Consider the following 12,374-nt stretch of genomic DNA (forward strand, 5'->3'; position numbering starts at 1 on the left):
GTGTGTGCCCAGAGGGGAAGGTCATGTCCTCCCGTTCACGCCCACCCTTGTCAGCCTCGCATGCCTCCTGCACGGCCTCGTCCCCTCTAGCCTGGGTGAGCAGAGTGGGGGAGTCAGGCCGGAGTTGGGAGCCAGGATGAGCTGTGACCCTGGCTCTTCTGAGACCCCTCTTCAGTTCTTCCCTTGGAGGATGAGGTGGTGCTGGGGGGTCTTTACCTGGGGAATCGCCCGAGTGTTGGACGGGGAGGGAGATGCATATTGTTGGAGTAACTCAGCCTGACCTGAGGGAAGCAGAGGCCCCTCAGCCCGAAGGCACAGACAATCCTCTGCCTGGTGGGGTGGCCGCTCCGTGTGGACAGGAGGGGACCATCCATCTGCCGCTGCTGCCCAACTGCGGAATCCTTCTGGGCCCCTGCAGCCGGAGACCCCCCCCCGCCGCGTCACAGGGCTCCGCGGGGACCAGACTGACCTCCAGACCCGGTGGGAGGTTCTCCCAGGCCTGAGGCTGGCCCCTACCAGATTAGGCTATTTGGAAGGAACATCCAGAGTGTGGGGTTATCCCTAAAAAGGCCTAGCAGGAACAATGCTCTTCATTCACTGAAGTGTTTAAGAAACAAATGCTGGGGGATGTCTGTTTTGGTTCTTCTTTTCGAATGACGCAGTAGTTTAATTAATTAATTTAGGAAAAAAATACTCTCCGATAGGTTTGTTTTCTCTTCGAGTTGGATTTCCATTAAGCTTTAAAAAACAAAACAAAACAAAACAAAAAACACCAGAAGGCCTTTCTAACTGGGTCTGATTCTCCCAAGATTTTAACCCATTTCAAGTCTGTAGATAAGGGCAGTAATGGTGGCTGCAGGGGACGTGCCCAGAGCAGCACAGAGAGGCCCCCACTGAGGGCTCCTGAAGCTCAGCCTGTCCCCCTCTCACCAGGGCTGCCTCCCTCTTCAGGGAAAGGGAAGGGAAGAGCGGCTTCTGGGCTTGGAAATTGCCTTACCCTCCCCAGCACCCCCCCTACCCCCGCCATTGCTCAGTCTGGGTCTTTCTAGGCCCTTGATGGGGGGTGGGGGGGCACTGTGGAACAGAGGCTGTGAGCTCGGGGTGGGCCCCTTGCAGCCGTGTTGCCCCCCCGCCCAAGAAGTTCATGGCTTTAGCAGGAAGCTCTGTTGACAAATGAATAAACACACTCACACGGTGCACAGGTGGCTGGGAGAGCAGAAGGGCACGGCAAGCCACCAGGAAAGGAAAAGGATGTCCAGGGGCTGTGTTATCCATCCAGACTGGGCAACAGGGTGTGTGAGGGCTGGGAGACATGGTGCATCGTGCCCAGAGCCATGTGAAGTCTCTCTGGAGAGTCATGGGTGCCCCTCAACCCAGCCCTGAGTCCGGCTCACCAGGAAGGAGCTTCCACAGAGCAGGACTCCGGGACTCTTCCCCAGAGCGGGACACTTATGGCTCCAGGTGTGGCTACTCGAGTACCTGGCGGCCAGAGGAATGGCTGAGGCCAGGGACTGGGAAATGGCCAGGGAAGGCACAATTCACCCGTCCTTTCTCAACTGTGCAGCAGAAAGCGAGTCACGCACAAAGCACGCAAGGTGCAAGGTCCCTAGGCCAGTCAAGTCACTGGATCTTTTCTGGGAATATGAGGCCACCAGGTCACCCCGTGGGGGGGGGCAGTGTGTTGGACACCGGGGGGCGGCAGGTGGGGGATGTGGGCTGTGGAAGGACAGGTTTTGACCAGCCTTGGGGTGGCTGGGCCGTGTGCTAGGGTGGCTTCAGCCTCTTCAGCCTGGTTCAGAGTCAGTGCCCCTGCTCAGTCCCTGGCCCAGAGGTGAGATGGAGCGCTCTTGTTTCTGGGACTCGTTGGTGTGGGGTCCCAGGATCTTCTCTGTCAGACAAGAGTGGAGAAGCCTCCAGCACCTTGCTCCCTTACAACGCCCACTGTCAAGGCAAAATCAGAAGACCCCGAGCATCATTAGCCCTCAGACCTGGGTGGACGATGGAAGCAGGGGCAAGGGGGCATGTGGAGGGGAGGTACCAAGAAATGGAGGAAATTCTCTGGGACTAGCTGCGCACGGGGAGCTGTAAGCATCAGCTAAGTAGGGGTGTCAGCCTGTTCCCTGGAATCTCAGACAAGACCCCCGGAGCCTGGAGAGATTGCATGCTTGTCCCAAAAGCTTCAAAGTGCCTGCGAGAGCGCACTGAGGATGGAAGAAACATAATCCTTAAACAGGTTCAACTTAAAATAGAGTCTAATATCTAAATGACAGATGCTTAATTTCTCACAATATTTCTGTCATTAGGCCTGGCCAGATATTCTTGTTTGCCCAAGACCACGAGGGATGTACTTGGAGTTGCTGTACAGCATAGAGAGACCATCCCCCAAGCACGCCTGTGCCACAGGAGTCACTGCCGAGGGCTGGCTTATGCCGGGGACCCAGAGCCCTGCACCTCACCCAGGCCCACCTGGCTAGAGGGGGGGGTTCAGAGAACAGACAGGGGACCTCGGGCTTGTCCAGAGTCTCACCGCTCAATACCACTCTGCCCAGCCCTGAAATCCCTTGGCAGGAGACAGAACTATGTCTGCAGTGATTGGTGATCACGTGCTAGCACAGGTGTCTGGGAGAGAAGGGGACACCAATTCACACCACGGCGGTGGGGGGCGGGGGGAGTCTCAGACCTTTACCCAAACCCGCCCCCCCAAACATCTGAGGGCAAATAAGATCCAAAAGGGCATCCTGCCAAGACACCTGCATAAGATTCATTTTACCTAGAATGTCACATGGGTTTGCTATGCTAGTCCTCCTCCTCCTGTGTTTTTCTTAACTATTTTTTAAAGGTGCTTTAGAGTAATCACTGTTCATATGGAGGGCAGCTCACCTTCCCTGGCCTCCTGGCTCCTAGTTTGAGAACTAAGCTGCTGGCCACCTGTGCCCAGCCCCTTCTAACTGCAGCCCCCAGCACCTGTGTGAGTGCAGCAAAGTGGAGAGCCAGGAGGCCTTGAAGGGAAGTGGGGACCAGTCCAGAGGCCCCTGACAGGCCTCATGAGCAAGTAGTTGTGGGGTGTTGGTGAGACAGTGGTGAGGAAGGGGACACAGAGGACCACTGCCTGGAGCAAGCCTGGCATGCCCCCCAGAGCTGGCAAGCAGGGAGGAAGGAAATGCAGACAGAGGCCCTTCAGGGCCCCTCCCCTCCACCAGGCCCCCACTATCCTTGACTGCTCCTGCTCCCTGTCTTGATCATTAGGCCCGTCTCAACAGGGTAAAAGGAGCCTTGTGCATCCTGGACAGGGGACAGAAGAGGGGCGGTCTCCTGGGCTGGGCTTGCCCTACGCAGATGTCGGAGATCATCTGCTCCCCTTCCCGGCAGGGTCAGGCCTGGAAGGTGCTGAACATCGCATGCAGTGCAGCTCCTGGTGGCCCTCAGGAGGTTGGCTTCATGCCACAGGGCAAGCCCCGTGGTCTGGGCGGTGCCTTCCTGGGGAGACAGGGGGGTAGAATGACTTCGCAGTTTCTAAGCTGGAAGGACTGGGGGAAGGGAGCAGGGGCCCCACACCTGTGTTCTTGCAGAAGTCCCCCTGGGCAGCCCTCCTGCCCAAAGGAAATGCAATCTGCCCTCTTCCTCTTCTGTAGTCATTATTTATTTATCTGGAAGATCCTTTGGTGGCAGAAATTCAAGGCTGCACACAGCCGACTCTAATGAGGGCCATAGGGAACAGAAAAGGGACAAAGCTGTCTCTCTGGGCCTGCCGTGGGAGGCTACCAGCCCTTGCGTCACTGGAGCCCTGTGCCTGCTCTGAAGTGTGCTCCACTCCAGCCTTCCGCTCAGCCTCTCCTCCCAGCCACAGAGGCGCAGGTGTGTCACAGGTCAGATCCTCATTTTACAGCTGGGGAGACTGAGGCCCAGGAGTCACCCTAAGGGGCCAAGTGCACAAGCAGGGTTACAGAGGGATTGCCCGAGGCAGCCCTGCAGGGGGCCCCTGGATCCCCCCCACCCACTGCCTTCTGCAAATTACAACTGCTGGTTGTTGCTATGGTGACTGGTTGTGTTATTCCATCACTGCCCAGCTGTGTGCACCACCTCGCTCCAAGACAGTCAGTCCATTTCTGCAGGAGTGAATGTCTGCCTCCAGGTGTGTGTGTGTGTGTCCCAGCCACCACCCTGGCCCTGCACGCTTCTCTTCCTGGCACACCTTCCCTCTTCCCTGGGTGCCCTGGAGCCAAGAGCCTTGCCCTGCTCAGCCCCACTCCATTCCACAGGGGCTGGGCGGGGTGCTGGTCTACCCCTGCCAGGTCCTGTGTGGTCAGCTCCCCCGTGTCCGTTCATGAGAGCACCCGCATTCTGGTTTAAGCTTGGAGAGAACTCTGTCATATGCACGGACAGACCATAATCCAGCGAACCCAGCCCTGCAAAAGGACAGTTGCGTGGTTTCTAATCTCTGGCTGCTACAAACAGATCTTTGAAGAATAACCTTGAACATATGTCATTTTGCACATGGGAGAATGTTTGTAGAATGAATTCCTAGAAGTCACGTTATTGGGAAATGAGTGTATGCATTTGTAAGTTTGGTAAATATTGCCAAATGGCTGTCCATCGTTATTACCCATTGCATACTTACCATGCACGGAGCGCTGACTTGACCCTGGGTCTGGATTATCTTTCATCTCTCTACAATCCCGTGGCAAAGATGATTCCTCTCTTCCTTTTCCACACAAGGAAATGGAGGCTTAGGGAAATTTGGAAATTTGCCCAATCCCTATAGTATGGGTCTTCTGGGCAGGGAGGCCCAGCCCTGGGACCCCCATTCAAACTCCATGAGCCCATGAGTCCAGGGATGGGCCCTTCTCACACTAGCCAGCCTCCCCCTGGAACCAGGTGCCCCACCCTGGGGCCTTGGCACACACAGTCCTTTTGCCTAAGAGCCTGCCCACCCCAGACACTGTCCCCAGACTGACCAGCTCAGCCTGAGTGGCGCCCGCTGTGAGGGGCCTCTCCCAGCTGCCTGGTCTCATTCTCCCTGGCTGGTTGCACAATTTGAGGTAATGGCCTTCTGCCTCTGCTCCTTTTCTCTGGTCCTGTCACCTCCGGGCTGGACTGAGAGTCCCCAAGAGAGCTCAGCCCAGGCTCTGCATGGTGGGCCAGGGCAGTGCCCACGAAGCAAAGTTGGGGAGCACAGCCGGGAGGAGCAGGGCCAGCTCTGGGCCTAGGAACAAGCCGCCTCAGACCGCGGGCGCGTGGGGGCCTAGAGACCTTAACCTCATCTGCATCACAAAACGGTTAGCTGTGCCACAGGGAGAGTTTGCTGGGCACCTCCTCCTTCATTTGCATAATAAAAGCAATTGCCCAGAGCCTCGCGGCAGCCCTTCTACCCTGCTCTGTTGCGAGCTCTAGGCTGTGCTCTGCCAGCCCCAGGGACTGTTCCCCCCCACACACAGGTCGTTCCCGGGCTCCACTGCCACCCCGGCTGACAGAAGCCACATTGTGGCGCAAGCAGCAGCTGCCGGCATCTGCCAGGGGCCTCGAGGCTCCTCGGTGCAAATGCTGCTCCTGCCAGGGACACGGCCACCGTCAGAGCTGGATACCCCGGGGCCTCCCTCAGAACCCCGTGAAGGGAGAGGGCTGACCCTACCTGATGAAATGAGGTCTCCAGGTGGCCTGGTGACTAACAGTGACCCCAGATTTGAAGGAGGGAAGGTAATTGCCGTGGTATGTGCCCCAGCCGCATGGTGGATGCTGTAACCCACACTGAAATGTTATGTTGTTTGATCCTCTGCTCACAGCAGGTGTTTTCCGCACTGTTCAGATGGGGAAGCAGGCTCAGAGAGGTTTACGAGGTGGCCCAGCATCACACAGCAGAGCCGAGGTTTGAAGGACCCACCCCCTCAAGGTCTGCTCTTCTCGGCTCTCCCCAAGTCTCCTACTACCCCTCACTCCTTTCCACTTCCCTTTTCTGAGTTTCTCAACCTTCTTTCTCCCTCCTGTGCCCCCTCTGCACCCCTGCACAGCATCTAGCTGCATGGGCCAGCACACCGGCTCCCCTGGAAGTCCCCACTGAGGCTCTTCCCTGTGTCATCACTCCCCTGGGCCGTCAGCTCTTGCCATGCTTCTTGGGGCCTGTGCCATCAGCAGGCATCACCTGCCTCCTGGAGCTCTGCCCTCCACCCCCGAGCACACCCTGCTGATCTTGGGCTGCCTCTACCACCACACCCGAATTCCCTTCTATCCCCGACGGACCCACAAAGTCCCACTAACCCACCCAGCCTTGCACACACCTCGGCTCCCCTGGATGCCACTTGACACTCCTGCAGAGCTTTGCTGCCTTCTGTCTGCACGGGGCCGGGCATCCTAGCCATCAGTTCCTTCTGCATTTTGGCACCCCGGATACTTAGCCCAGAAGCCACATCTCCAGGCCACCCAGCCGCCCAACATGGAACTTGACAGCTGTTCTCCACGTGAGAGCACTGAAGCTTCTCTGGCTTCGGGGAGAGATATTAAACTCTGTAGGTGTCTCCAGCTAACCTGAAGGGGCAGGCTTTGCTGGCCACAGGGAAATGCACCCATGTGCCCCACAGGGAGTAGCCGGGGAGCCCTTGACATGATCTGAGAGGCACAGGGAAACCACAGGGTAAACCAAGGGGACAGTGAGAGCATGGGAGGGGCTGGGTACCACCCAGAGTCCCCACGGGGTGTGTGAGGCAGTGCCTTGATCTAGGAAAAAGCTGTGTAGAATGGGCTTCCCTCAAAGCGATGGCCTGCTTTTGGGTCATCCTGTGCCAGACCGTCCATTCATCTGAGTGGGAGAAGCTAGAGTCATGGAGCACAGCTGGAGGAAGAAGGACCAGAGGGTGTGTTCCCTTTAGATCCAGGGGATCCCCCGTCCCACCTGTGAGGAGGCTCTGTGGGGTTACAGTCGCCTGCACCAAGCTCGCGGTGAGCCGGGAAATCCCACACCCCTGCAGGCTCTCGGGCAAAGGAGCCAGAGGCCATCATCAGGGAAACCCTGCAGATCTGAGGCAGGTCAGAGCTGGGAGATTGGGAACGCTGCATCCTCACCACCTCGCCATGACGAACAGAAACACCTGCACATCAGGGCACGCTCATTTGTTAGGTGTCTCACTAAACCTTATACGGCCCTGCAAATCTGAATGAGCTCCCCCAGATCGTCCGAAGTTAATGAACAGTCCCAATCAGAAAACAGGATCTGTAATAAGATGCTGGAGGTGGCTGGGTGGCTGACGCTGGGCATCCCTGGCCCCTGTGCCATCCCTGTGCCGTCCCAAGCTGCCTCCCACCGCAAGAACAGGGAAGTTAGAGACCCGCTTCCTCAGTCTCCCCTGTTGTTGGCGTGGCCAAGCAAAGGGAAGCAGAAGTCTTCTGGGAACGTTGCAGCACAGAGAGTACAAGTCATATGCTCCCAACAGCCTCCCCCCACCCCACCCCCCGGCTTCCAGCCCTAACTGTGGACCTGGAACTGTGGCCAGTGTCCCTGCAGCAGAACACCAGCACTTTAAGGAGGGTGGAGGGTCAGGGGGAAGGAGATGGGCCTTTGTCCACATCCTCGAGCCATTTGTCCCAGCCCTGGGAATCTTGTTCTGGGAGAGCTCTGTTTCTGTGGCTGTTTGGCTGGGTCCTGCTCCTTGCAGCCCAAAGCATTTCTCACTTGTAAACTGGGCTTGGAATCTGAACAGGGCTCCCCTTAGGCCCTGGCTGGCCTTAGGGTAGCCCAGTAGGCCCCTCAGAGCCGGTTTCTCCCTGTGCAGTGGGATCATGATTCTGGCAATGCAGGGAATCTCAGGCAGCTCTGAATGCTGTAAAAAAAACCCATACTGTTGGCTGGGTGCTTCAAACAACAGACATTTATTTCTCACTGTTCTGGAAGCTGGAAGTCCGAGATCTAGGTGTTGGCATCTAGTGAGGATTCTCTTCCTGGTTTACAGATGGCCACCTTCTTGCTGTATCCTCACATGCTAGTGAGAGTCAAAAAGAACTCTCTCCAATTTCTTCCTCTTCTTTTGAGGGCACTAATCCAACTGTAGTCCTTCTCCAGGACTCATTGCCCTAGGCCTTCCCAGTGGGGGAAGGCATGAGGCAAGGCCCTGAGGGCTCTGTTTCCTGCCTCTTTTGCAGAGAGGTCTTGCTTGGTCCAGGAATCACACTGGAGTCTGTGTGTCCCAGAAACCCCCGCACAGCCTGCTTCAGAAAGAGAAGAGCTCCATTTCCTCCTATAAAGACAGCTCAGAGGTAAACAGCAGCATAGGTTGGTGGGAGAGCGGAGTGGGGGTTCCTCAACTCTTGCGGCAGCTTCTAAAACTCCATCCAGCAAGACTCTGGGTCGTGGGCAGTGGGCGTCAGCAGAGCAGAAGGCAGCAAGGTTCACCTCTCCCTGTATGGGAGTTTCTTGGACATGGTATTTGTCTCCACAGGTCCCTAGGATCCTGATGGTCCAAATACAGTCATGAGGCATGCCCAGCTCCCGGGGAGGCTAGGAAAGTCAGAGATTTTAGGATTTTTTTCTGTCTCTGCATCAGAGGCCCTTGGGGGACATTTCCAGGGTGCAGCAAGGCTCTGAGTGAGGGTCACTTTTAGCACCTTCCTCTGGGAAGTGGCCTTGGGTGCAATGTTAGGAGCCCATTTTTCAACTACAGAAACCACCCCCACCCTTGCCCGGCCCAGTTCCACACTGCCCTTGGTTCTGGAGGGGAGACCTATTTCACCTGGGCACTTGTGAGATTAGAGCTTATCTTTAAAAAGAACAAAAACATCTCCTTTTCCAAAAAGAACTTTGGTTTCCTGAAAGGGAGGAAGGGGGATTGAGCTGTGATATTTCAGGCCACTCCCGTGGAATCAGACACCTTCCAACTTCAGCAGTGAAGAGCCTCAGGCATACTTACAGTCTGCGGAGGGCTGTACTTCCTCAAGAATGCTGCAGTAGTATCACCCATTTCCCATGCTCTGCTACTTCCCCCTCAAAAAGTAGAGGCCAGGTCTCCTCCTCTTGAATCTGGTTGGGCCTTTGTGACTGCCCCAGTGCGCAGACTCTGGTGGGAAGTGTTGCTGAGTGACTTCTGGAGGCCAGGTCATAAAAATGCACTTCCCTTTCCATCCGTTGGGGCGCTGGCTCTTGGAAGCCAGCCCACCATACTGGGAGCAAGCCCACAGAGTCTATAGGGAGGCCTGCTTGCAGAGGAATCAAGGCCCCAGAGCCACGGCCCAGTGGGCCACCGGGACTAAATTGTCAGCCATGTGAGGGAGCCATCTTACTTCTCCCGAGGCAGTTGAGCTGTCCCGCTGACCCTGTTGGCACAGAGGAGGCAATCTCTCTGAGTCTTGCCCAGATTGCAGAGTTGTGAACAAAATGGACTACAATGGTTATTTCAAGCCACTAAGTTTGGGGTGGTTCTTAGGAAGCAAAAGTAACTTGTATTTCAAATGAGTCTCACAAAGGGATGATGGGGTAGAGACGTGACTCCAGGACTCCTGACATTGTTTCTGGTGCTCCGGGATGGCTGAGCAGGAGATATGTGTTCTGGTTGACCAGGTGGAAAAAGCTGAGATACCACCAGGAAATGGGCTGTCAAAGATCAGAGGGGTTGTATGTGATAAAGGTGACCTGGCTTGTTGAGTGACTCAAGGGTCCTACTGGGGCAGACCTGGATCTCTCGCATGATGGCAGACTCAGCTCTGCCCTCATACAGACTCTCTCTCCCACAGTGGAACACAGCCATTCCCCACTCACCCAAGCCCTCTTCTCTAGGCAGAAGTCACACAATGTTACATATCCCCAGAGGCCACAGGTGTCTGGATCAGGAGTGGGCCCAGACCCCAAAGTTCCCCATCTGTACGTGACCCATGACTTAGTCTAATATGAGAGGCTGTGTCCAAATGGATTATTGTGATTATCTAAATCAGTCATTTCCTTCAGCAACTTAACTTACAGACACCAAGAAGAACATCATGTAGGAAGAGGGCCCAGAAATACAATGATGAGTCCTATGCAAGCCAGGTTTGAAGAAAGAACAATGATGAATTTATCAGTTAGGATCTGTGTTCATCTGTTAGTAAATCTCACATAAATATCAAGAACTGCTAGTCCCCTTCCCTGTAAAAGAAATCCAGTAAAGAAATCCAGTAAAGAAATTCAAGTAAATTATGGGAGGTTCCATGATGTCACTTGGGATCCAGGCTCCATTCAGTTTTCTCTTTGATTTGTAGCATATGACTTCCAGCATTGGGGTTGCCTCATATTCACAAAATGGCTCCTGGAGCACAAACCATCACACTTGCATCCCAAGCAGTCAACTAGAGGAAGAGGCCTAGGGCAAATACCAGATGTTTCTTCCCATTCTTACAAAGCTTTTGGCAGTTCTCACCCAACAACTTCTGCTTCCATATCATGAATCTCCATTTGCTTCGGGAGGGCTTAGAAATGTAGTCTTTTAGCCAGGTATCTTACTACATAGCATAAAATTGCAGGATGAAAGGGATAATGGACACTGAATAATGGGTAGGTATGGTGGTTTTCAAATATGTCCCCGAATTTTTGGCCATTTCTCACTTCAAAAGATAGAGTTTAATCTCCCCCACACCCTACCCTACTTTGAATCTGGGCCAGAATTAGCAAGTCTCAGAAGAGCCAATGATTCAGATGTGGCAGAAGTGACTTCAGATAAAGGATAGCTGTCGCTTGGCTTTCTCTCTAGACCTCCTGCTCTGGGTCAGGGAAGCCAGCCACCGTGTTGTGAGGACACTCCAGTAGCCCCATGGAGAGGACCGAGTGGGAAGAAATGGAGGCTTCCCACCAGCAACTGTCACCAACCTGCCAGCCATGTGGGGGAATCACTATGAAGCACATTCTCCAGCCCCAGTCAGGTCTTTGGATGACTGTGGTCCCAACCAATGTCATGATGGCAATTCCATGAGAGAGACCCCAAGCCAGGACCCCCCAGCATAGCCCTTTCCTAATCCACAGAAACTGTGAGTCAGAGTAAATATTGTTATTTTGAGCCTCTAAGGTTGGTGGCATGGAGGTGAGCATTCATCCATCTTGTCAAAGGAGGCTCTGAGGAGGAAGAGCTCATCACTTGAGGTCCTTAAGTTTTCCTACTTCAGTGCTGTGAGCACCAGGGGAGTCTCAAGTAAGTCCCCTAGTCAAACACAGAGTAAGTCTCCTTGAAAATCCTTTAGCTCACTCATAGAATCCAGACCTCACACCTAAGGCTACCATCACTGGTTTCCCCCTTTCCAGGACTGAAAGAGATCATTTTCCTCTGAGCATTAGGCCAGTCATTTCTCAGTTTAAAGAAACCATGTCTGTTCCAGTTGCTATTTCTGTGGGACAACCCCCAGGACAATGCCCTAAAGCAACGATCATTGCTTTTGTTGGCTAAGAATTCTGCCAGGTCCTGGAAGGGATGGTTTCTTTCTGTTTCACCAGTGTCTGGGATCTCGACTGGGAGATCTGGAAGGCTGAGGTCCTCAGGTCCTCCACATGACAGTCAACTGCCAAGCTGCTTCTCCACTGACATGCCTGGACTCTGGTAGGTTTCAGCCACCAGGTCAGGGCAGCTGGATTTCTTATACAGAAGCTCAGGGCTCCGAGAGGGAGCAAATGAAAATACCCTCCAAGAGAGCCACGTGGGAGCTGGGGGAAGGGAGGCTCAAGAAATCAGACATCTTCCCTTCTACTGTACTCTATTGGTTAAAGCAGTAAGAGCTGCCTAGAACCAATGGGAAAGGTGTCAAAAACTTTGAGGTCATTTTTTAAAAACTGCAATAATGTTGCAACAATGTTTAAAACTGCCTTGCAGTATTGCAACAATTTCTGCTTTCACCTGAGGTTTCCCCTTTAGCTTGGCAGTGTCCTGGAGGCTCAGGGCATCCCTGGTCCCTCCTGGGTGGCACTGTAGGCCTCCCCGAGCACAGGGGCAGCTCCCGCACCATCTCGACCTCTTTGTCATCAGCATGTGGTAGAGGTGTGGTGGGTAGAAGTGCATGTGCCCCTCCTGAATGGGTGTGTAAATGGGCTACTCACCTGCTTCTCCCACTCTTGGCCAGCCTGGGAATTGGGACTGCAATGCTCGAGTCTAGACTTCCCAGTCCCAGAGTTCCTGCCTCAAAATGACATGTAGGCAGATAAAGGTCATCCAGGTGGGCCATCAAGGTGACAACAGAATGTGGATGAGGAATTCCCCCATTCCCTATGCACCTGTTTCCTGAGGGGCTGTATGGCTGAGGGACTGGGCACAACAGGGAAGTGGCGTGGAGGACCGTCCAGTAACTGACCCCGTGGCTGGCCCCAGACCGAGGGGCATCCTCCTCCACTCTGAGATGAGCCTTCGGGGAGCCTGCCTCACAGTCACCGACCAGACCCAAGG

The sequence above is a fragment of the Meles meles genome, chromosome 6 (assembly GCF_922984935.1).
Source record: "Meles meles chromosome 6, mMelMel3.1 paternal haplotype, whole genome shotgun sequence".
Taxonomy (NCBI): Eukaryota; Metazoa; Chordata; class Mammalia; order Carnivora; family Mustelidae; genus Meles; species Meles meles.